Source organism: Lepus europaeus, chromosome 11, assembly GCF_033115175.1.
Source record: "Lepus europaeus isolate LE1 chromosome 11, mLepTim1.pri, whole genome shotgun sequence".
In the NCBI taxonomy this organism is placed as follows: Eukaryota; Metazoa; Chordata; class Mammalia; order Lagomorpha; family Leporidae; genus Lepus; species Lepus europaeus.
In genome coordinates this window covers 14,027,948-14,051,729 of record NC_084837.1, presented here as the reverse complement: position 1 = coordinate 14,051,729, position 23,782 = coordinate 14,027,948, and the positions used below count along the sequence as shown (strand labels likewise).

Sequence of the window (23,782 nt, the reverse complement as noted above, 5' to 3'; positions counted from 1 at the left end):
GAGTCCACACATCCAGCTTACATCAGCTGATCCAACCAGAATCCCTACTGATCCACATATGCCCAGTGACACCCTCCATCCACTCACCTAGAACTTCAGGTCCAAGGATGCCCTGCTGGGCAAATCTGCTCACTGAAGGACACCAGGGGATAAAAGGAGCTGAGGAAAGAGCCTCAGCACAGCCCTGAAACTCAGACAACAGATAGCACATACCACAACCAAGGAAGATGGAGCTTGGGTTCATCCAGCATGAGCAGTCTCTCCTGCCTGGGGATTGCTTCCTGGCTTGGGAGTCTCAAGGTCTCCAGTCCCCAGGGTCTCCTCCCATGGAAAGCACTTGGTTACCCCAAGGACCTCTTTACCATTGTCACGAGGCTGGGCCTCAGTGTAATCCTATTGAGCATGATTTTTAAGTCATCATCTCTCTTCGAGATAGTATGAGGTCTCATCATTGACCCAACCCCATTAACTACAACATACATTGCCACTGGAATCATTTTACTCAAGGGCCCAGATGGATTGGCTTACCTTAGAGTGTCACAGAGATTTGCTTTGCCAAAGGGGCTAGAAGCAGCAGCTTGTGAGCCACTGAGACCTTGACCACAGCCCTTGCACCTGGGGCACTGTAATCCATGGGGGCTTCCTTTGGAGACTTCATCTGTGAGACAGGGAGGTGATTGGGTATGAACAGACAGCAGGGGAAAGCTTTGGGTATATTGGGTCCAGAGCATGCTTCTACCCTGTGAGCACAAGGTTGGCTATACAGGAGGCTATGCATGTTGGCATGGAGTGTCAGGCAAAGTCTGCTCATACCACACACAAAAGTTGGGACTCTCGGTCATGCGCCAGAGGGACCATACATGGGTCATGCGGTCGTGTCCAGAGGGGCTACTCCCAGCACTCCCTCTGGCTCCTGACCCCAAAGTATTGGCCAGGACCTGGGAAGGACAACCAAGAGCATGTACAGCCTTGTTCCTAGAGGACTGGTCACAAGACACACCCAAGGAGGCCCACATACCCACGAGACCTGGGCCTAACACAGTATTCTGATCAGCCCTGGTCACTCGAGTGCAGGTTGCATGCACATGCTGCATCCTAGGAGCTCAGGATGCACCCCCCACCCCGAGACATTTCTTCTTAGGGTTTCTGCCCACCACAGAACCATATACATCCCAAACATGGGGTATAGGCATTGGGTTGGATCATGACCCACTTGTTCCTTTGTGAATTAGTCTCTCCGATGGAGGAGCAAGCCCAGGCACAGGTGGGTTCCTGACATCCTTGCTGGCATGAAATTATTTGGAAGCCCACCCAGGTGACCTGCGAATGACAGCCACTGGATAAAGAAAGTTGTTGGGGAGGGGCATGCCTGGCAGCACCCTGCAGTTGCCCTGGCCTGTGGAACTAGAATCATGTCAGTACTCTCCTGATCAGGCCCCAGCTACAGTGTCCCTGCAACCTAGGCTCCAGTGTCACTGCATCTTACATAAAGCTCCAAGGCTGCTGGCACCTGAAGAACCACATGCCCCACCAAACTTTGCTCTCTGCCTTGGTGTGGTCCATGGCCCAGGCCTCCTATGGAATCTGAGCTCTGCCTCCATACAGAGACCCTACCACAGTATGTATGCACTTCCAGCCACACCAGCAAGCCAATCTACAGCCTCTGCAGCCCACGCTGGCTGAGTTGTGGTATGGTCCATGTGACCCCTGCCCCAGGTACCTTTTCCTATCTCACATGGATAGGTATTCTGGACATCAGTGCCCAAGGGGACAGCTCACTCAGGAGTACCTCCTAAAGCTGCCCTCCTGTATCTCCATGGGTCCACTCCTGGGGCTCACTTTGGCTGTCCCACCAAGACAACCTGCTTCCAAGCACATGCCTCATGAATCCTGATCATCCACTCACCTGGGACCTAGGGGGCATAGGTGTCCCTCTGGCTGCAGGGCTCACTGAAAGACACAATGGGGAGAAAGGAGCTGAGGAAGGTGCACCCAGTGTGCCTCATGGTTTCAGCACATGGTCAGCACAAACCAAGGCCAAGGAGGAAGGAGATTGGTGGAACCTGCATGAAAGGTTGCTCTTGGCTGGGGACTGCATCCTTGCCTGGGCAGCTTGGAGATCTCCACTTCCCAGGTTCTCCTCCCCATGAAGGTATGTGGGGACCTCAGGGCCTGATGCACCACTGTCACTAGGCTGGGCCTCAGTGTAATCCTATTGAGCATGATTTTTAAGTCATCATCTCTCTTCGAGACAGTATGAGGTCTCATCATTGACCCAACCCTAGGAACCACATCATGGGAAGTCCTTGGTGCCATTCCAACTCTTGGGTCTGGATGGATTGGCTTACCTCAGGCAGTTGTGAACATTTCATTCTCTGATGGGGCTGGCAAATCAGTTCATGGGCTGCTGGGGCCTTGACCACAACCCTGCCCCAGAGGCAGTAGAAGCCATGGAGCCTTCCTATGGTGACATTATCTGTAGGACAGGGAAGGGGACAGATGTGAAAAGACAGCAGTGGCAGGTAGAGTATAACAGTTTCAGGTATGCTTGGCCGCAGCACCCAAGTGATGCTTTTTAGGAGGCTACATGTAGTGCAGTGGATTGGTAAGCTCTGCACACTTTGCAGGTAAGCCACTGGGCCTGTTGGTCACTCAGGCTGGGTCCTCCTGCCAGTAGCAGCATCCTCCATTGCTCCATCTTCTCCCCAAGATACAGGTTCTGGCCAGGATCTGGGCTAAACAAGCAAGGTCTGACACAGTCTTGATATCTGAAGACTGATGACATGAGAGACACTCAAGGAGGCTCCCATGGGCCCTACCCCTGGCAACATGGCCTCTTAGTCCAGGCCAGGGCACTAAGGCCTAGGCTGCATGCACACACTGGATCCTGGGAGCTCAGGCTGTATCCCATGAAGATACATTCCTCCTATGGTCACTGCCCACTACAGTCATGTACACATCCCCAAATGGGGTACAGGCATGGGGCTGGACCATTGCTCTGTTCTCCAGCGGGCCTTGGAACCTCTAGGGGAGCAGAGGAAGTCTGGATCTAGTAGGTCTGTGCATCCTTGCTGGGCTTAACTCAGGTTGAGGCCCACCTGTGTGGCCTGCAAACACAAGCCCATGGCTGAAACAACTGCAGGGGGGATGTGGGGTGTTGGCACCACCGTATAGGTGCTATGGGCAGTGAGTTGGCATGGCCCTATTGGGCACCAGGCACAGCCTTCCTGCAGCTTAGGCTCAAGCACTTCTGTGACCCATGTGAAGCTCCCTGGCTGCCAGGCACCTGCAGAGCCAGCTGCCATGCCAAACCTCCATCACTGCTTTGTGTGGTCTTCTGCCTAGGCCTTCTACAGTACTTGGGCCCTGCTACCACAAAGAGGCCTCATCCTAAGTATCTGACACTTCTGGCCACCCAGAGCCTCTGCAGCCCACCTAGGATAACTAGGGGCACTGACCCCATGAGAAACCCACACCAGAATTCATTGCCATCATTCTGTTGTCCCTACACCAGGCCAGGGATTCAGGCAAGATGTGCTGGACCTCAAAGCACAAGTGGCACAGCTTGCTCTAGAGCACAGCCTAAGGCTGCCTCCCTGTGTCTCAGGCTTGTGTTGGGTGACCTGCCCTGATACTCAGCTCCTCCCCAGAGGCCACATGATACTCGCCATCCACTCACCTGGGTTCTGGGACACAAGGATGAACCACCAGGCAGCATACCACACTGAAAGAGACAAGGAGATGAAAGGAACTGAAGAAGGAGCCTGCAGCAGAGCCCTCAACTCAGTCATTAGGGAGCACACACCAAGTCCAAGGAGGAAGTAGCTTGAGTGGATCCTGTAGGACCAACTGAACCTGACTGGGGATAGCATCCTGGCCTGGGGGTCTCCAGTCCCCACATTCTCTCCTGGAAGACTCATGTGCACCCTGGGATCCTCTTGCACCACTGTCACTAGGCTGGGCCTCAGCGTAATCCTATTGAGCATGATTTTTAAGTCATCATCTCTCTTTAAGACAGTATGAGGTCTCATCATCGACCCAATCCCAGGAACCACACTTATGCTAGCCCACCTCTGGGACCTAAAAGAATTGGCTTACCTCAAGAAGTCCTAGATGATTCTTTTGCAATCATGATTGCAACATCAGCTCATGGGACTCTGGGACCTGGACCACAGCCCTTGCTCCCATGGCACTGGACCCCACAGGAGGTTCCTCTGCTGACATCTGTGGAACAGAGAAGGAGACAGGTGTAAAAAGACAGCAGAAACAGGCTAGGATAAACTGTTCCAGAGTGTGCTTTGGCCCCACTGGCCCAGGTGATGCTATCTAGGAGGCCACCCCTGTAGGAGTAGAGGGTCAGTCAAGCTCCACCCACCTTACCTGCTCCTGCTGGATCTGTTGGCCACAGGGTAGAGAAGCACACCTAGGCTGGAATGTTCTGCCTGCTGGAAGGAAGTTATCCCACTGCTCTTTTCTCCCCTTGACCCAACGGTCCTGGTCAGGACCCATGCTGGACAACCAAGAACTGGAACACCTTAGCCCAGAGGTTCTATCCCCAAGACACACCTAAGGAGGTGCTCTTGGGGCCCTGGGCCTAACAACACAGTGTTCCAACCAAGCCTGAGTGCTCAGTTGTGGGCTGCATGCATACACTGACTCCTGGGAGCTCAGGCTGTGTCCCCCAGATATACTTCTTCCTATGATCGCTGCCTACCTCAGAACCATACATATTTCCAATGTGGGGTATAGACAATGGATTGGAACATGGCCTACTCCTCCCATGGGGAATTGTTCCATCCCATGGAGGAGTGGGAAACTGGGACTAAAAGAGTCACTGGCATCACTGTTGGGTCAGTTCATTTGGAAGCCAATCTATATGCCCTGTGAATGCCAGCCCCTGGACAGGGCAAGTTTGTGGTAAATGGGCATGCCTGGCACAACACAGCAGATGCACTGACCTGTGGAAATTAAGTCAGGTGTCAGTACTCCCTGACCAGGCACCAAATGGAGCATCCTTTCAACCTAGGCTCCAGTGTCCCTGCCACTCATGTGAAGCTCCCAAGCTGCCTAGCACCTTTAGAGCTATTTGCCCTGCCAAATTGTCCTACTTGCCTCAGTGTGGTCCAGGGCCAGGGTCTCCTATGCAATCTGAGCTCCATCCCCACACATAGAGATCTGAACACCAGTGCCTGCATGTTTCTGTCCATACCAGAAAGCCAACATAGAGTACTTGCAGCCCACATTGGCCAAGTGCAGCACTGGCCCCATATGACTCCTCTCTTACCATCTCTTGCTTGGCTTGGTTCAGGCAAGGTGCTGTATACCTCAGAGCCCAAAAGATCACAGCTCACCCAGGAGCACTGACATAGCCTGCCTTCCTGAAGCTCCTTGCATCCAACCCTCAGTCTCACTTTGGGTGACCCACCAAGGACACTGCTCACCAACACATGACCCTAGCCATTCACTCTCCTGAGAATTGGGGAGCAACTGTGTCCTACTTGGCAGCAAGGTTCACTGAAAGACCCAATTGGAAGAAAGGAGCTATGGAAGCAGTAGCCAGTGTAGCACCAACTGTTGGCCAATGGGGAGCACACATATGCCCTACACAGGCCCAATGACAACCTCCATCCTATTACCTAGAACCCCAGCTCCAAGGGTTCCCCACCAGGCAGCTGGTCCCATTGAAAGATACTGGAGCCCAAAGGAGGTAAGGAAGGAGCCCCCAGCATGGCCCCACAACTCAGACAGCAGGGATCACAATCAAGCCAAGAAGGAAGGATCTTGTGCCAATACTACATGAGTAGATGATCCTGCATGCAAACCATGTCCTGGTCTGGGGAGGGGGGCATCAAGGTCTCCAGTCCCCAGGGTCTCCTCCCATGGAAGGCATCTGGTTACCCCAAGGTCCTCTTGCACCACCGTCACGAGGTTGGGCCTCAGCATAATCCTATTGAGCATGAAGTCATCATCTCTCTTCAAGACAGTATAAAGGCAAATCATCAATCCAACTCCAGGAACTACACTATGAGAAGTTCTTGGTGCCAACTGATCTCAAGGGCCTTGATGGTTTGGCTTATCTTGGGCAGTCCTGAGTATTTCCTTTGCCAACCAGACTCATAGCACCAGTTCATGGGCTGCTGGGGCTTCAACAACAGTCTTTGCCCATGAGATGCTAGGCCCTACCAAGGCTTCCCTTGTGACAACATCTGTGGACAGAGTGGGGGCAAGTGTGAACAGACTGCAGGGGCAGGCTAAGGTACACATGTTTCAGAGTGTGCATTGGCTCAGTTGGCCCAGGTAAGGCTTCCAGGAAGCTACAATTGTAGGTGTGTTGGTTTGGGTAAGCTCTGCCCACCTTGCTGGACAATTACGGGGCCTGTTAGTCACTGAGCAGATGGGGTCACTGTGTGGGTTGCCATGAATGAAGCAGCTAATGCCACTGCTCCTTCCTTCCTGTGACCTAGGTGTGAATGATACCTGGGCTGGAAATTGAAGCACTAACCCTATGTTAGTGTCAGAGACAATTGGCACAAAATGTACCCAAGGATTCTCCAGTGGGGACCCAAGCCTTCCAAAACAGTGTCTCCATCCATGCCCGAACACTCAGGTACAGGCTGGTGCACACACTACCTCCTAGGAGCTCAGGCTATATACCTCGGGGACAACTTCTGTCCATGGTAGCTGCCCACCAAAATCCCATACACATCCCAAAGGTAGGGAAAGGGATTTAGTCTGGACCATGGCCCACTCTTCTATGTGACCTCAGTGCATCCTGTGCAGGAGTGGGAGTTGGGACCAAGATGGGCCCTAACATCTTTAATGGGCTCAACTCAGTCCAAAGCTCACTCACTGCAAGGGACCACCAGTTCTTGGTTGAGGCAAGCAGTGGGGATGGAGCATGTTGGGCACCATTGTACAGGTGCCCTGGCCTGGGTGTCAGAAACCCATTATTGGGCACTGGCTAGAGGGCCCCTGAGTCCTATGATACATAGGCCTTGTGACCTACATGAAACTGCAGGTTGCCAGGCACTGGCAGAGACAGCTGTCCCACCAAACCTCCCTCCCTGATAGGGTATACTCAGCCTGGGCCCCCTGCTGAATCTAAAACCAAGCCTTACAGAGAGCCCTGATTCCCTGTGTCTACTCACTTCCAGCTATACCAAAAAGGCGATCCAAGGCTGCTGCAGCCAACCTAGGACAAATTGGGGGGCTGACCCACATGAACCCTCCCCCAGAAATCATTGCCATCCCTTGCCCTTCCCTTGCAGCAGGCCAGTTTCGGATAAGATGATCTGCACCTCAGAGCTCATATAGGGCACAGCTCACTCAAGAGCACTGCACAGGTGCTGGCGCTGTGGCATGGCAGGTAAAGTTGTGCCTGCAGTGCCAGCTCCCATATGGGCGCCAGTTTGAGTCCTGGCTGCTCCACTTCCAATCCAGCTCTCTGCTATTGCCTGGGAAAGCAGTGGAAGATGGCCCAAGTCCTTGGGACGCTGCACCAGCATGGGAGATCCAGAAGTTCCTGGCTCCTGGCTTTGGATTGGCACAGCTCCGGCCATTGAGGTCATCTTGTGAGTGAACCAGTGGATGGAAGACCTCTCTCTGCCTCTCCTTCTCTCTCTCTGTAACTCTGACTTTCAAATAAATAAATAATTTTTTTTAAAAAAAGAGCACTTCCCAAAGCTGTGTTCTAAATATCTGTGGGTCACCACATCAGACTTGCATTAGATGGCCTGCTCAGAACCCCCGCTGACCCACACAGGCCCAATGACACCCTCCATCCACTCACCTAGAACTCCAGGTTCAAGGGTTTTCTGCCAGGTAAGTCTTCTCACTGAAAGACATCAGGGGATGAAAGGAGTTGACGAAGTAGCATCCAGAGCAGCCCTGGAACTCAGACAGCAGTGAGCACATACCACATCCAAGGAAGGTGGAGCTTTGGTGCATCCTGCATGAGCAGCCCCTACTGCCTGGGGACTGCATGCTGATTTGGGAGCCCTCCAGGTTCATAGTCCCCAAGGATTTCTCCTCTGGAAGGCACCTGGTTACACCAAGGTCCTCTTGCACCACTGTCCCTAGGCTGAGCCTCAGCATAATCCTATTGAGCATGATTTTTAAGTCATCATCTCTCTTCGAGACAGTGTGAGGTCTCATCATCGACCCAACTCCAGGAACCATACCATACGATCGCACTGGAATCATTCCACTTACCTTGGAGAGTCATGGACGTTTCCTTTGCCAATGGGATTGGAACCAGCAGCTCATGGGACGCTGAGACCTTGACCATAGCCCTAGATCCAGGGGCACTGGATTCCACTGATCTTCCTTTGGTGACATCATCTATGGGACAGGAAGGGGGCCCAGTGTGAACAGAGAGTTGGGCAGGCTAGGATACACTGGTTCTGTGGCATGCTTTAGCTCCATTGGCCCAGGTGAAGCTATCTAGGAGCCCACCCCTGTAGCTGGGGTGGGTCACTCAAGTTCCACCCACCTGCCCTGCAAACTGCTGGGCATTGTCATCACTGGGACAGAAAGGGTCACTTGGATAGGATCATCCTGCTGGAAACGTCTACCCCCACTGTTCCTTCCTGCCCCTGACACCTAGGTCCTTACAAGGAACTGGACTAGTCATTAGGCAATGACTAAGCCTAAGTATCAGAGTGCCATTCCAAAAAGACATACCCAAGGAGCCCCTTATGTGGCTGTGGGCCTATCAAAATGGCATTGCCAGTCATGCCCAGGTGCTCAGCTGCAGGTTGTATGCACACTGTGTATCCTGGGAGTTCAGGCAGTCCTTACCTCTGGAGATACCATCTTCCTATGGTTGTTGATTGCCACCTTTGTATACACATCCCAAAGATGGGGTATGGGTATCAGACTGGACCATGGTTCAAGCCTTGGTGTGGAGGAGTGGGAGCCTTGGCTCAGGACGAGCCATGGCATCCTTTCAGGGCTCAACTCATTATGAAGCCCACTCCTGTTGTCTACAAATGCCAGTCCATGGACGAGACAAAAGGTGGGATGTTGCATGCCTGGCATCACCCTGAAAGTGCCCTAGCCAATATGTTGGCACACTCCGACCATGCAATGCCCAGAGTGTCCCTGAGTCCTAGCATTCATCAGCACTGCAATGCATGAGAAAAATCCCAGGGTACCAGACAATGGTAGAGCTGCTGCTCCACCAAACCTTGCTCCCTACCATAGTAACTTCAGCCCAGGCCTCCTACTAAATCTAAAATCATCCCTTGCACATCCTCTTGCACCACTGTCATTAAGCTGGGCTTCAGCATTATCCTACTGAGCATGATTTCTAAGTCATCATCTCTCTTCAAGACAGTAAAGGTCTCATCATTGACCTGACCCAAGAACTACACCATGGGATATCAATTTCTCTATGCTACCTTTAGGGCCTAGATAGATTGACTTACCTTGGGCACTCAGGGATGTTTCCTACACCAATGGGACTGGCACTACCAGCTCAAGGGCTGCTGGATCCTTGACAGCAGTTCTTGCCCCTGGGGCACAGGAGCCCACAGGAGCTTCCTCTGCTGACATCATCTATGGGACAGAGAGGGGTCAAGTGTGAACAGTCAGCAGGGTCAGGCTCTGGGTACACTGATTCCAGAGTGTGTTTCTCCCCATCAGCCCATGTGAGGCTATCCAGAAGGCCACCTATTTTGTTGTGTAGGGTCAGGCAAGCTGCACCTACTACACTCAAGAACTGCTGGGTATGTTGGTCATGAGGTGAGAGAGGCTTACCCAGGCTTGGTCACCCTGACAGCCTGAAGGGCTACCCCACTGCTCCTTTCTGCCCTTTACCCCAAGGTCCTTGTCGAGACCCAGGCTGGACAACCAAGAGCTGGCACACCCTTGGCCCAGAAGACTTATCATATGAGATGCACCCAATGAGACCCCTGTGGGGATCTGGGCCTAACAACATGGCATTCTGACCAGGCAAGGCCACTCAGGTGCAGGATGCATGCACACACTGCATCCTGGGAGCTCAAGCTATTCTGCCCAGAAACACTTTTGTACTGTGGTTGCTGCCCATTACAGAACTGTATAAATCCCAAACATGGGGATTTAGTCCCTCCCATGGAGGAGATGGAGCCCAGGCCCAGGAGAGTCCCTGGCATCCTTGTTGGGCTCCACTCATTTGGAAGCCTACCCATGTGGCCTTCAAATGCAGACATTTAACAAGGCTAGCCATGGGGAAGGGGCATGCCCAGCATCATCCTGCAAGTGCTTTGGCCTGTGGCATTTAAGTAAGGTATTGGCATACCATTGACCAGATACTGGCTGGAGCTTCCAAGCAACCGAGGCTCCAATGTCCTTGGGACCCATGTGATGTTCCCAAGCTGCCCATCACCTGCAGAGCTGGGTACCTTGTTAAACCTCCTCCCCTTCCTCGGTGTGCTCTAGGGCAAGGGCCTATAATTGAATAGGAGCTCCACCTCTGCACAGAGATTTGATCACTAGTGTCTGTATACTTCCATCCATACCAGCAAAGCAATCCAGAACCGCTGCAGTGCACACTGGCCGAGTGGCAGCATTGTCCACACTTCCTCAGGAACTGCTTCCACTCCTTGCTTGGCCCATGCACCAGTCCAAGTGTTCAGGCAAGGTGATCTGGATCTCAGAGTCCCAAGGGGCACAGAGCTCCCAGGAATACTGCCATAGTCTGCCTTCTTGAAGCTCCATGGGTCCACTCCTGGGGCTCACTTCAGGTGACATGCCAAGGACCGTGTTCCCCCACACATGACTCATGACCTCAGCCAACCACTCACCTGGGGACTGGGGCGCAATGGTTCCCCACTGGGCAGCAAGGCTCACTGAAAGACATGAAGGGATGAAAGGAGCTGAGGTAGGAGCACAGCCACCAATCATCAGGGAGCACACACCAAGCCCAAGGAAGAAGGAATTTCAGCAGATCCTGGAGGAGCAACAGCTCCTGTATGTGGACTGGGCAGCTTGGGAGCTTCTAAGGCAGTCTTGAGGCCTCAAGTCCCCAGGTTTCCTCCCCTGGAAGGCACCTGGTTACCCCAAGCTTCCCTTGCAGCACTGTCACTAGGCTGGGCCTCAGTGTAATCCTATTGAGCATAATTTTTAAGTCATCATCTCTCTTTGAGACAGTATGAGGTCTCATCATTGACCCAACCCCAGGAACCACACAGCAGAATCCCATTGGCACCATCCTCCCTCTTGGGCTCAGATGGATTGGCTTACCTCAGGGAGTCAAGGATGTTTCCTACACCAACGGTGCTGGAAGGATCCATTCATGGGCCACTGGGGCCTTGACCACAGCCCTTATCCCTGGGAAACAGGAATCCACAGAGGCTTGCTTTGCAGACATCATCTGTGGACATGGAGAGGGTCAGGTGTGAGCAGACAGCAGGGGCAGGCTCTGGGCATACTGGTTCCAGAGCATGCTTTTTTTTCTAGCCTTCAGATGCACTGTTTAATATACACCAAGATACAGGATACCAAACTATATTTACTGTTTATAGTAGGAAAGGACAACAGTTGTGTACAAATTGGTGAATGAACACAACAGAGCCAACAAACACCCCACTGAATCCAAACAGTGAAACAGAAAATGAGAACATCTTCAGCAAGATTTCAAGCAAGTCAGAGATGCAGATCATTCAGCTGACTATAAGAAAGGCAGAGAAGGCCACCCAGCAGCAGTGGTCCTTCTAGAAGGACAACAAGCAGAACTATGAAAATTTTAATGGGTATATATCCCAAAATATATTCACAGAACTGAAATCACCTACTAAGCATAAATTCAGCACATATTTGGAAAGAGCATAGCACAGATTCATAGAAGTGCTCTTCCCATGGGTTACCTTTGTAACCACCCTCAGAAGTGGCTCTTTACACAATAACAAACTGGAAAGTCAGCAATACTTAATCTTACTTTTTTATATAGAGACCATAGTTGTTCATTAGAAGCAGGTGAGGCTATCCAGGAAGCCACCCTTATTGGGGTGGAATGTCGGGCATCTCACTCATATCGCCCACTAACAGGCCTGTTGGTCACTGGGTCAGAGATGCCCATTTGGCTGTGAGGCCTTTGCAGGAGGTGCTGCAGTGCTGCTTCCTGCTCCCAAACCCAAGGTCCTGGAGGGGTAACCCAGCCTTGGCTCAGCCTTGGACCAGAGGACCGATCACATGAGAAACAACAAAGGAGGCCCCTGTAGGGTCCTGGGACTAACAACATGGTGTTCCGACCAGGCCTTGGCACTCTGCTGCAGGTTGCATGCACATACTGCATCCCAGGACCTCAGAATAGACACTTTCTCTTGGGTCACTGCCCACTGCAGAACAGTACCCATCCCAAACATGGAGTGCAGTCATTGGGCTGAACCATGGCCCACTCTTCCATGGGGAATTGGTCCCTCCCATGGAAGAGAGGCAGTCCGGGCCCAGGAGGGTCCCTAGCATCCTTACTGGGCTCAACAATTTGGAAGCCCACCCATGTGGACAGCCCCTGCACAAGGCAAGCTGTGGAGCAGGGTATGCCTGGCATCATTTGCAGGTGCCCTGAACTGTGGAATGTCATCAGGTGTCAGCACCCCCCTGACCAGGCACTGGCTGGAGCATCCCTGCAACCTGGGCTTGAGGGTATTTAGGATGAAAATGAAGCTCCCAGGCTGCCCAGTACCTGCAGAGCCTCCCTTCCTGCCTAGATGTAGTCTAGGTCCAGGGTCTCATATGGAATCTTCCCCTTTACAGAGACCCTATCCCCAGTATATGCATACCTCTGGCTACACCAGCAAGCCAACCCAGAGCCACTACTGCCCATACTGGCCACGTGGTGGCACTGGACCTCATGAATCCTCCTTCAGGAAAAATTTCCATTCCTAGCTTGACCCAGTGTTCAGATCAGCTGTTTTGGACTTCAGTAACCAAAGGGAAACAGCTTACCCAGGAGCACTTCCTAAGGCTGCCTTCTGGTGTCTCTGTTGGTACACTCCTGGGTCCAGCTTCAGTTCACCTACCCAGACCCCTTGCTCCTATGCACACACCTTGGGAGCCCTCACAATCCACTCACCTGGGACCCGGGGCACAAAGATGATCCACTAAGCAGCCAGGCTCACTGAAAAACACAAAAGGGAGAAAGGAGCTGAGGAAGGTGCATACAGTTTGTCTCAAGCCATCAGTTCAAGGGGGTTACAAATGAAGCCCAAGGAGGAAGGTGCTCTGGTAGAACCTGAACAAGCAGCTGTGCCTGCCTGGGGACTGCATTCTTGCCTAAGGGGCCTCAAGGTTTCCATTCCCCAGCATCTCTTCCCCTGGAAGGCTTATTGGGAAACCAAAGTCCTTTATACCACTAGGCTGTCCTCAGAGTAGAGCATGATTTTTAAGTCATAATCTCTTTTTTGAGACAGTATGAGGTCTCATCATCTACCCAACCCCAGGAATCACACCATGGAAGCCCATTTGCCATCCCATGTTAAGGGCCTGGATGAATTGGCTTACCTCAGGGAGTCACAGGCATTGCCTTCTTCAACAGGGCTTGCACCACTAGCTCTCTGTGCAGCTGGGGCCTTGACCACAGCCCTTGCTCCTGGGGCAGTGGAAGCCATGGGGGCTTCCCTTGGTGACATCATTTATGGGACAGGTAAAGGGACAGGTGTGAATAGACAGCAGGGGCAAGTAGGGTTCACTGGTTCCAGGCATGCTTTGGCCCTGTCACCCTTTGAGGCTTCCCAGGCCACCCTGTTGGTGTGGTGGATCTGCAAGCTCCATCCACCTTGCCTGCGAATGCCTGGGCCCACTGGTAACCAGGCCAAGGGGGGCCACTCAGGCCAGGTTCCACTGCCAGAAATGACTACCCCATTTTCTACCCTTCTCCCGTGATCCAGGAACTGGACTGGACCTAGGCTGAACAAGGAAACACTGGCACAACCTTGGTATCTGAAGACTGGTCACATGATACACACCCAAGGAGGTTGTCTGTGGCCATAGCCCAGGCCACACGGCCTCCTAGTCAAGGCCAGGGAACCAAGGGCCAAGCTGCATGCACATACTGGATCCTGGGAGCTTAGGTTGTGCCTCCCAAATATATCTTCCTCCTATGGACACTGCCCACTGCAGTCACATACACATCCCAAAGATGTGATATAGTCATTGAGCTGGACAATGGCCCAGTCCTCCAGTGGGACCTTGGAGCCTCCTATGGAGGAGAGCAAGCCCAGGTCCAGGAGGAGCCTTGGCACCCTTTCTGGGCTGAACTCAGGCCAAGTGCCACCCAGGTGGCCTACAAACACAAAGCCCTGGCTGAAGCATGCAGGCAAGATGGGACATGACTGGCATCACCTTACAAGTGCCTTAACTTGAGGGTTGGCATCCGCCTTCTGGGCACTGGAGAGAGCATTCTTGCAGCCTAGGCTCCAGTGGCTCTGTGATCCACATGAGATTCTCGGACTTCCAGGCACCTGCAGAGCTGGTTGCCCCATCAATCGTCTCTCACTGACCTGGTGTGGCCCTCAGCCCATGCTCCCAGTGATCACTGCCCTGCTCAGAGGCCTGCCCAGTGCTCGTCACATGACCAAAGCAATGCAGAGCTACTATAGCCCACTTAGAGGCAACTAAAGGCATTGGCCCTATATGAACCCTCCCTCAGGAACCTTTTCCATTCCTCACTTTGCCCTCATACCAGGCCAGGGGTCTGGGTAACTCATTTTTCACCTCAGAGCCTAAAGAGGCACAGCTTACTTAGGAGTCCTGCCTAAGGCTGCCTTCTAGAGTCTCCAGGAGTCCACCACTCAGACTCTCATCCAGTGACCCTACAAGACAGCATTTTGCACACCCCCTCAATGACATTTTCTATCCACTCACCCAGAACCTAGGAGCAAGAGTGCCCCACCTGGTTGCTCATCTCACTGAAAGACACAAGGAGTAGAATGGAGCTGAAATTCAAGCACCCAGCAGGTCCTCACAACTCAGCCAGCAGGGAGCAGATACCAAGCCCAAGGAGGAAGGAGGTTGGGATGCATCCATCATGAGCAGCTGCTCCTTCTGGTTTTTTTTTTTTTTGACAGGCAGAGTGGACAGTGAAAGAGACAGAGAGAAAGGTCTTCCTTTGCCGTTGGTTCACCCTCCAATGGCCACCGCGCTGAGCCGAAGGCAGGAGCCAGGTGCTTCTCCTGGTCTCCCATGGGGTGCAGGGCCCAAGCACTTGGGCCATCCTCCACTGCACTCCCTGGCCACAGCAGAGAGCTGGCCTGGAAGAGGGGCAACCAGGACAGAATCTGGTGCCCCGACTGGGACTAGAACCCGGTGTGCCGGTGCCACAGGTGGAGGATTAGTCTATTGAGCCACAGTGCCGGCCGCTCCTTCTGTTGTACCTCAAACTGGCCTGGAGATCCAAAACATCTCTTGTCTCCAGAGTCTCCTCCCCTGGGAGGGACCTGCTTACCCCAAGGTCCTCTTGCACCACTGTCACTAGGCTGGGCCTCAGCGTAATCCTATTGAGCATGATTTTTAAGTCATCATCTCTCTTCAAGACAGTAGGAGGTCTCATCATCAAACCGACCCCAGGAACCACAACATATGATCCCACTGGCTTCATTCCCTTCAAGGGCCCTGATGGATTGGCTATCTTGGAGAGTCATAGGTGTTTCCTTTGCCAATGGGAAAGCAGGCTCTCATGGGCTGTTGAGATCTTGACCACAGTCCTTGCATCTGTGGCACTGGAACATTTGTAGACATAATCTGTGGGACAGGGAGGAGGTCTGGTGGGAATAAGAAAGCTGGGGCGAGCTCTGAGTGCACTGGTTCCAGAGCATGCTTTCATCCTGTGAGCACATGGTTGGCTATCCAGGAGGCCACCCATGTTGGCATGGAGTGCTGGGAAAACTGCTCAGCTTACCCTCAAACAGTTGGGCCTGGTGGTCACTGGACCAGAGAGGCCTACTCAGTCCACCTCACCTTGTCCAGAGGGGCTACAGCTACCCCTTTTTCTGGCACCCTGCCTGAAAGTCATACCAGGGATCTGGGCAAGAAAACCAAGCTCAGGCACAGTCTTGCCTCCAGAACACTGGCCACAGGAGGCACACCCAAAGAGCCTCCCGTGGGTCCCGGGGCCTAACAACATGGCATTCCAACGAGGCCTGGGCACTCAGGTCCAGGCTGCATGAACACACTGCATCCCATGAGCTCAGTAATGTGCCCGAATCACTTCCTCCTAGGGTCACTGCCCATCACAAAGCCCTACAAACATGGGGTATGGGCATCTGGCTGGACCATGGTCTACTCCTCCCATGGCGAATTGGTCCCTTCCATGGAAGAGCAGGAACTGGAACCCAGGTGGGTTTATGACATCTTTTCTTGGCTCAAATCATTTGGAAGCCCACACACATGGCTTGGGGATGCCAGCCTCTGGACAAGGCAAGCTATGGGAAAGGGGCATGCCTGGCATCACCCTGTAGCTGCCCTGGCCTGTAGAATTTAAGTCAGATGTTGGCACCCCACTGACCAGGCACCAGCTAGAATGTCCCTGAATCCAGTGCCCCTGCTCGACAGTCCTTGAAAGCCATGTGAAGCTCCCAGGCTGCCCAGTACCTATAGAGCAATTCCCACCAAGTAACCTCCCTGCTTCCATGTGGTCCCTCCAAGGACTCCTATGGAATCTCAGCTCTGCCTCCACACAGAGACCCTATGCCCAGTGTCCACATACTTCCAGCCACATCAGCAAGCCAACCCAGAGCCCCTGCAGACCACATTGGCCGAGTGGTGATACTGGTCCATGTGATCCCTCCCTCAGGAACCATTTCAATTTCTTGCTTGGCCCAGAGTTCAAATGAAGTGTTCTTGACCTCAGTGCCCAAAGTGGCACAGTTCTCACAAGAGCACTGCCCAAGGCTGTGCTCTTGTATCTCCATGGGTCTATTCTTAGGGCTGGCTTCAGCTCCCCCATGAGGAGCCTCTGCTCTCATACACATATCTCATGTATCCTTGCCATCCACTCACCTGGGACCCAGGGTGCAAAGGTGCCTTGCCCTTCAGTATGGGTTCACTGAGAGGCACAATGAAGAGAAAGGAGCTGCCGAATGTGCACCAAGTATGCCTCAATCTGTTGGACCATGGGGAGCAAAAACAAAGCCCATAGAGGAAGCTATGAGTAGTCACTCCTGCCTGGAGACTGCATCCTTGCCTGGTGACCTTAAAGCTCCAGCCCCCAGGATCTCCTATACAGGGAGGCATGTGGGGAACCTAAGGCCTCTTAAAACATGGTCACTAGGCTGAGCCTCCTTGAAATCCTATTGAGCATGATTTTTAAGTCATCATCTCTCTTTAAGACTCAACTCCAGGAACCATGAGCATCCGTCCACTTCCAGGGCCCATATGGATGGCTTACCTCAGGCAGTCATGGACATTTAATTCTCAAATGGGGCCGGTACCACCGTGACCATGGGCTGCGGGTCATGACCATATCCCTGCTCCAGGGACAGTGGAATACACAGGGGTCTAGTTTGGTGACATCATCTGTGTGACAGGGAAGGGAACAGCTGTGAAAAGACATCAGGACATGTAAGGTACACTAGTTAGTCATGCATGTCACCACTGGCCAAGGTGAGGCTTCTTAGGCTACCACGTAGTGTGGTAAATTGTCAAGCTCCATCCAGCTTACCTGTGAATTGCTTGGCCTGGTCGTCACTGGACCAAATGGGCCACTCAGGCCGGGTCTCACTGCCAGAAGTGGCTTCCCCTACTGCTCCTGTGACCTAGGTCCTGTCCAGGATCTGGACTGAATAAGCAAACTCTGACACACTTTGTTATCTGAAGATTATTGACATGAGAGACACTCAGTGAGATCCCCATAGTGCTGAAGCCCTAGCAACATGGCCTCCTATTCCAGGCCAGGGCACTAACGGCCAGATGCAGGCACACACTGGATCCTGGGAGTTCAGGCTGTGTTCCCACGAGAAACATTCCTCCTATGGTCACTGCCCACTGCACTCATGTACACATCCCAAAGATGGCGTATAGTTTGAGGCTGGGCCATGGCCCAGTCCTCCAGTGAGGTCTTGGAACCTTCATGGAGAAGAGGAAGCCCAGGCCCCTTGGCATCCTTGCTGGGCTCAACTCAGGTCAAGGCCAACCCATGTGGCCTTCAAACACAAGGCCCTGGCTGTGACAAGTGACTGGAATGGAGTGTGTTTTCACCACCATGTGTCATGGTCTGTGTGTTGGCACCCCCCTACCAGGCCCCAGACAGAGCATTCTTGCAACCTAGTCTCCAGCAGCCCTGTGACCCACAAGAAGTTCTCAGGCATCCAGGCACCTGCAAAGCCAGCTGCTCTATCAAACCTCCCTCACTGCTTAGTGTGGTCTTCTACCTGGGCCTTCTATAGTATCTGAGCCCAGCCCCCAAAAGGAGCCCTGACCCCTGGTATCCGCCCACTTCCAGCCAAACCAGCAAGGCTACCCAGAGCCGCTGCAACCCACCTAGAACAATTGGGGTCACTGGCCCCATGTGAGCCACTCCCCACCTCTCCATTGCCATCTGTCATTTGGCCCTTGCACCAGGCCTGGGGTCAGGCAAGGTGTTCTGTATCTCAGAGCCCAAAGGGTCACAGCTTGCTCTGGAGCACAGCATGAGGCTGCCTCCCTGTGTCTCCATGGATTCACCCCCCATGCTTATGTCAGGTGACCTGCACTGGCACTCAGCTCTTCCACAGAGACCCCATGATGCTCACCATCCACTCACCTGGGTTCCAAGATGCAAGGGTGAACCACCACCACCAGGCGGCACTCCATACTGAAAGAGACAGGAGGATGAAAGGATTTGAAGGAGTCCCCAGCAGGGCCCTCAACTCGGTCATTAGGAAGCACACACCAAGCCTAAGGAGAAAGTAGCTTGTATGGAATCTGCAGGACCAACCGAACCTGCCTGGGGACTGTATCATGGCCTAGGGGCTCTTGGTCTCCAATCTCCACGTTCTCTACCTGAAGGCTTCTGTGTTCCCTGGGGTCCTCTTGCACCACTGTCACCAGGCTGGGTGTAATCCTATCAAGAATGATTTTTTAGTCACCATCTCTCTTCAAGCTAGTCTCTTCATCGACCCAACCCCAAGAGTCACGTCATGGGAAGTCAGGTGCCATCCCATCTGCAGGGCCTGGATGGACTGGCTTACCTCAGGCTGTCAGGTATGTTTCCTACTCCAATGGGGCTGGCATCACCAGCTCATGGGCCACTGGGGCCTTGACCAGAACTCTCACCCAGGGCACAGGCACCTACAGTGGCTTCCTCTGCTGACATCGTCTGTGGGACAGAGAGGGGTTGGGTGTGAACAGACAACAGGGTCAGGCTCCAGGTACACTGGTTCCAGAGTGTGTTTTCTCTCCATCATCCCAGGTGAGGCTATCCATGAGGCCACCCATGTTGGCATGTAGGGTCTGGCAAGCTCCACCACCTCACCCAGGAACTGCTGGGTCTGTTGCTCATGGGGGCAGAGAGGCTCACCCGAACTGGGTCACCCTGCCTGACAGGAGGTGGTACCACACTATTCATTTCTGTCCATGACCCAAAGGTCTTGGCTGTGACCCAGGCAGGATAACCAAGTGCTTGCATGCCTTGGCTCAGAGAACCATCACTTGAGATGGACCCAAGGAGGCCCCTGTGTGTCTCTGGCCTAGCAACACAGCATTCTGACCATGTCTGGGTGCTCAGATGCAGGATGCATACACACATAGTATCCTGGGAGCTCAGGATGTTCCTCCCCCAGAGATATTTCCTCCTAGATTTGCTGCCCACCACAGAACTGTACACATTCTAAAAATGGGGTACAGGCATCAGGCTGGACCATGGTCCACTCTCTGCATGGGGTATGGTCCCTCCCATGGAAGAACATGAACCCAGGCCAAGGAAGATCTCTAAAAATCTTGTTGGGCTCAACTTGATCAGAAGCCCACCTATGTGGCCTGTGAACACCATCCCCTGAACAAGGCAAGCCATGGAGAATGGGCATGCCTGGCATGACCCTACAGGTGCCATGGCCTGTGGCACTTAAGTCAGTGATCGGCACCCCGCTGACTGGGCACCAGCTGCAGCATCCCTGAAACCTAGGCTCCAGTGTTCTTGCAACCCACATGAAGCTCCCAGGCTGCCCAGGACTTGCAGAGTTGGCTGCCATGCAAAACCTCTCACCCTGCCTTGGTTTGGTCCAGAACAAAGGCATCTAATGGAATATGAGCTCTGATTCTACCTAGAGACCTGATCACCAGTATCCAGATACTTGCAGCTACACCAATAAGCCAACCCTGCAGAAAATACTGGCTGAGTGAGGGCATTAGTTCCATGTGACCCCTTCCTCAGCAACCATTTATATTCCTAGCTTGGCACCTGCACCATGCCAGTGTTAAGGCAAAGTATTCTGGACCTCAGAGCTCAAGGGGCACAGCTCACCCAGTGAGTACTGCCTTAGTCTGCCCTCTTAAAGATCTGTGGGTCAACTCCTCAGACTTGTTTTTGGTGACCTCCCAAGGACCCTCCTCACCCACATGTGCCTCATGACCTCATCCATCCACTTACCTGGGAACCAGGGTGCAAGGGTGACCCACCAGGCAGCAAGGCTCCCTGAAAGATACATGCGATGAAAGGAGCTGAGGAAGTAGCACCCAGTGTGGCCCACCCACTTTCAGCCAAAAATCAAGGCTACCCAGAGCCTCTGAAGTCCACCTAGGACAATTGGGACACTAGCCTGTGATAAGCTCCTTTCCCCAGAACAGCTGCCATCTCTAAGTTGGCCCCTGCACCAGGCTAGGGGTTCAGGCAAGGTGTTATGAAGCTCAGAGTCCTAAAGGCACAGCTTGCTCTGGGGCACAGCCCAAAGATATGTCCCTGTGCCCCTGTGGGTCCTTCAGGCTTGTTTTGGGTGACCTTTTGTGACACTCAGCTCTTCCACAGAGGCCCCATGACACCCATTTTCCACTTACCTGTGACCAAGGATGCAAGGGTGAACTGCCAAGCAGCACACAACACTGAACAATAAGAAGGAGGAGCCCCCAGCAGGGCCCTCAGCTCAGTCAGTGGGGAGCAACATTAAGCACAAGGAGGAAGATGCTTGAGTGTATCCTGCAGGAACAACTGAGCCTGCCTGGCAACTGCACCCTTACCTGGGGCCTCTAGGTCTCCAGTCCCCATGTTCTCCTCTCCTGGAAGGCTTGTGTATACCCCAGGGTCTTCTTGACCCACTGCCACTAGGCTGGGTCTCAACATAACCCTATTGAGCATAATTTTTAAGTCTTCATCTGTCTCAACACAGTATAAGGACTCATCATTGACCTAACCCCAGGAACCACATAACAGGAACACCCTAGCTTCATCCCACCTCTAGGGCCCAGAACAATTGGCTTACCTCAGGGAGTCCTGGAATTTCTCTATCCCAATGGGACTGGCAGATCCAGCTCATTGGCCTCTGGTTCCTTGACCATTCCTTGACCAGCCATTGTTCTGGGGCACTGGATCCAACTGAGCTTCTTTTAGTGACATCATCTGTGGGACAGAGAGGGGGGACTGCTGTGAATGGATAGCAGGGCAGGCCAGGTTACACTGATTCTGGGGTATGCTGTAGCCCCATTGGCTCAGGTGAGCCTATCCAGGAGCCCACCCCTGTAGCTGTGGTGGGTCACTCAAGTTCCACCCATCTGGCCTGCAAACTGCTGGGCATTGTGGTCACTGGGACAGAGAGGGTCACTTTGATAGACTCATCCTGCTGGAAGCACCTACCCCCAAATCCTTCCTGCCTCTGGTACCAAGGTCCTGATAAGGAACCGGATTGTACAGGCAGGCAATGACTAAACCTAAGTATGAGAGGACAATTCCAAACAGACATATTCAAGAAGCACCCCCTCAGAGCCCTGGGACTATGAATATGGCATCACTAGACATGCCCTTATGCTAAGGTGTGGGCTGCATGAACACAGTGCATTCTGAGTTCAGGCCGTCCCCCATGGAGACAACTTCCTCCAATAGTCGCTGCCAAAAGTGTCACATACACAATTGAAAGATGGGTTACAGACCTCGGACTAGATCATAGCTCACTGCTGTCTCCTGTGGAGGAGCAGGAGCAGGAGCAGGAGCCCTAGATCAGGAGGGTCCATGGCATCCTTTCTGGGTTCAACTCAATCTGAAGCCCAGCCATGTGGTCTGCAGACACCAGTCCATGGATGAGAAAAGTAGTGGGATGTTGTGTGCCTGGAATCACCCTGAAAGTGCCCTGCCCCACGTGTTTGCAAACCCTGGATGTGCATTGCCTAGAGTGTCTCTGGGTCCTAGGTTCCTTCTGACATGGGAACCATGTGAAAATCCCACCTACCAGGCAATAGCAACGTGGCAGCCTGCCAAACCTTCCTCCCTGCCATGGTAACTTGAACCCAGGCCTTCTACTGAAACTAAAATCATCCCTTGCACAGAGGCCTGATCCACAGTGTTCACCCAATTCTGGCTATACAGCAAGGCAATCCAGGATGGCCATAGCCAACCAGTGGCAAATGGGGGGACTGGCCCCACATGAATCCTCCCACAGGAATCTTGACATTCCTTGCTCTACCCCCTCTCCAGGCCAGGGTTTCAAGTAAGGCGGTCTGGACCTCAGAGTCCAAGATGGGCACAGCTCAGTCAGGGACATGGCCAGAGTCTGCCTTCCTAAATCTCTGTGGGTTCACACCTCACACTTGCATTAAGTGACTTGCCCAGAACTCCCGCTGACCCACACAGGCCAAATGACACAGTCCGTCCACTCACCAGGTTCCCCTGATGAAAGGGTGCCTGGCCAGTCCACTCTTGTCCCTGAAAGGCAGAAGGGGGTGAAAGGACCCGAGAACAGAGCCCCCAGTGCAGCCCACACCTTGGATAGCAGCGAGTATACACCATACCAAAGGAAGATGGAGCTTGGGTACATTTTCCATGAGCAGCCTCTCCTGCCTGGGGACCACATCATGGCTTGAGGGGTCTCAAATTCGCCAGTCCCCAGGGTTCCTCCCCTGGAAGGTACTTGTTTATCCCAAGGTCCTCTTGACCCACTGTCACTAGGTTGGGTCTCAGCGTAATCCTGTTGAGCATGATTTTTCAGTCATCATCTCTCTTCGAGACATTATGAGGTCTCATCATCGACCCAACCAGAGGAACCATATCATGGGATACTGATTGCCTTGTCTCACCTCTAGGGCCTGGATAGATTGGCTTACCTTGAGAAGTCAGGGACTGCCAATGGAGTTGGCACAACCAACTCATGGGCTGCTGAGACCTTGAGCACAGCTCTTTCCCCAGGGGCACAGGAACCCACAGGGCCTTCCTCGCTGACATCATCTGTGGGACAGGAACAGGTCAGGTGTGAATAGACATCAGAGTCAGGCTCCAGGAACACTGGTTCCAGAGTGTGCTTTCTTCCCCATCAGCCCAGGTGAGGCTATCCAGGAGGCCACCCATGTTGGTGTGCAGGGTCTGGCAAGCTTCACCCCTATCATCCACATATCTGGGTCTATTGGGCATGGAACCAGAGAGGCTCACTCGGGCTGGGCCACCCTGGTAGCTAGAAGGGGCTACTCCCATTGCTTCTTTCTGCCTTTGACCCCAAGGTCCTGCTCAGGACATAGGCTGGACAACCAAGATCTGGCACACATTGGCCCAGAGGATAGGTCACATGAAAGGCACCCAAGGAGGCACTATGGGGCTCTAGATCTAAAAATACCATTCTGACCATGCCTGGGTGCTCAAGTGCAGGCTGCATGTATACATCTTATACCAGCAGCTTGGGATGTGCCCACC

The 23,782-nt window shown here is 53.1% G+C and overlaps 2 long non-coding RNA genes, 10 other non-coding genes and 3 pseudogenes across 12 annotated transcripts; all 15 read right to left on the bottom strand.

Annotated features, from left to right (window-relative positions):
- Nucleotides 1-377: 377 nt before the first annotated feature.
- Nucleotides 378-458, bottom strand: LOC133770694 (small nucleolar RNA SNORD115). The gene has a single exon (XR_009867396.1). It is a non-coding gene; the product is annotated as a small nucleolar RNA SNORD115 (small nucleolar RNA).
- A 79-nt stretch (nt 459-537) lies between these two features.
- LOC133769362 (uncharacterized) lies at nt 538-2,467 on the bottom strand. Its single transcript, XR_009867199.1, has 3 exons — nt 2,349-2,467; nt 1,907-1,950; nt 538-658 (listed from the first exon to the last, which is right to left on the bottom strand). It is a non-coding gene; the product is annotated as an uncharacterized LOC133769362 (long non-coding RNA).
- Nucleotides 2,197-2,277, bottom strand: LOC133770689 (small nucleolar RNA SNORD115). The gene has a single exon (XR_009867391.1). It is a non-coding gene; the product is annotated as a small nucleolar RNA SNORD115 (small nucleolar RNA).
- Nucleotides 2,468-3,959: 1,492 nt separating the features above from the next.
- LOC133770688 (small nucleolar RNA SNORD115) lies at nt 3,960-4,040 on the bottom strand. The gene has a single exon (XR_009867390.1). It is a non-coding gene; the product is annotated as a small nucleolar RNA SNORD115 (small nucleolar RNA).
- A 1,891-nt stretch (nt 4,041-5,931) lies between these two features.
- LOC133770772 (small nucleolar RNA SNORD115) lies at nt 5,932-6,006 on the bottom strand (annotated as a pseudogene).
- Nucleotides 6,007-8,082: 2,076 nt separating this feature from the next.
- On the bottom strand, nt 8,083-8,163 carry LOC133770716 (small nucleolar RNA SNORD115). The gene has a single exon (XR_009867418.1). It is a non-coding gene; the product is annotated as a small nucleolar RNA SNORD115 (small nucleolar RNA).
- Nucleotides 8,164-9,278: 1,115 nt separating this feature from the next.
- LOC133770744 (small nucleolar RNA SNORD115) lies at nt 9,279-9,358 on the bottom strand. Its single transcript, XR_009867444.1, has one exon. It is a non-coding gene; the product is annotated as a small nucleolar RNA SNORD115 (small nucleolar RNA).
- A 1,716-nt stretch (nt 9,359-11,074) lies between these two features.
- On the bottom strand, nt 11,075-11,155 carry LOC133770701 (small nucleolar RNA SNORD115). The gene has a single exon (XR_009867403.1). It is a non-coding gene; the product is annotated as a small nucleolar RNA SNORD115 (small nucleolar RNA).
- A 2,183-nt stretch (nt 11,156-13,338) lies between these two features.
- Nucleotides 13,339-13,416, bottom strand: LOC133770783 (small nucleolar RNA SNORD115). The gene has a single exon (XR_009867472.1). It is a non-coding gene; the product is annotated as a small nucleolar RNA SNORD115 (small nucleolar RNA).
- Nucleotides 13,417-15,460: 2,044 nt separating this feature from the next.
- LOC133770726 (small nucleolar RNA SNORD115) lies at nt 15,461-15,541 on the bottom strand. The gene has a single exon (XR_009867427.1). It is a non-coding gene; the product is annotated as a small nucleolar RNA SNORD115 (small nucleolar RNA).
- Nucleotides 15,542-17,254: 1,713 nt separating this feature from the next.
- On the bottom strand, nt 17,255-17,326 carry LOC133770776 (small nucleolar RNA SNORD115; annotated as a pseudogene).
- A 1,680-nt stretch (nt 17,327-19,006) lies between these two features.
- LOC133770778 (small nucleolar RNA SNORD115) lies at nt 19,007-19,079 on the bottom strand (annotated as a pseudogene).
- A 2,141-nt stretch (nt 19,080-21,220) lies between these two features.
- LOC133770761 (small nucleolar RNA SNORD115) lies at nt 21,221-21,300 on the bottom strand. The gene has a single exon (XR_009867459.1). It is a non-coding gene; the product is annotated as a small nucleolar RNA SNORD115 (small nucleolar RNA).
- A 149-nt stretch (nt 21,301-21,449) lies between these two features.
- On the bottom strand, nt 21,450-23,014 carry LOC133769361 (uncharacterized). Its single transcript, XR_009867198.1, has 3 exons — nt 22,891-23,014; nt 22,760-22,804; nt 21,450-21,508 (listed from the first exon to the last, which is right to left on the bottom strand). It is a non-coding gene; the product is annotated as an uncharacterized LOC133769361 (long non-coding RNA).
- Nucleotides 23,015-23,050: 36 nt separating this feature from the next.
- On the bottom strand, nt 23,051-23,131 carry LOC133770713 (small nucleolar RNA SNORD115). The gene has a single exon (XR_009867415.1). It is a non-coding gene; the product is annotated as a small nucleolar RNA SNORD115 (small nucleolar RNA).
- Nucleotides 23,132-23,782: the final 651 nt, after the last annotated feature.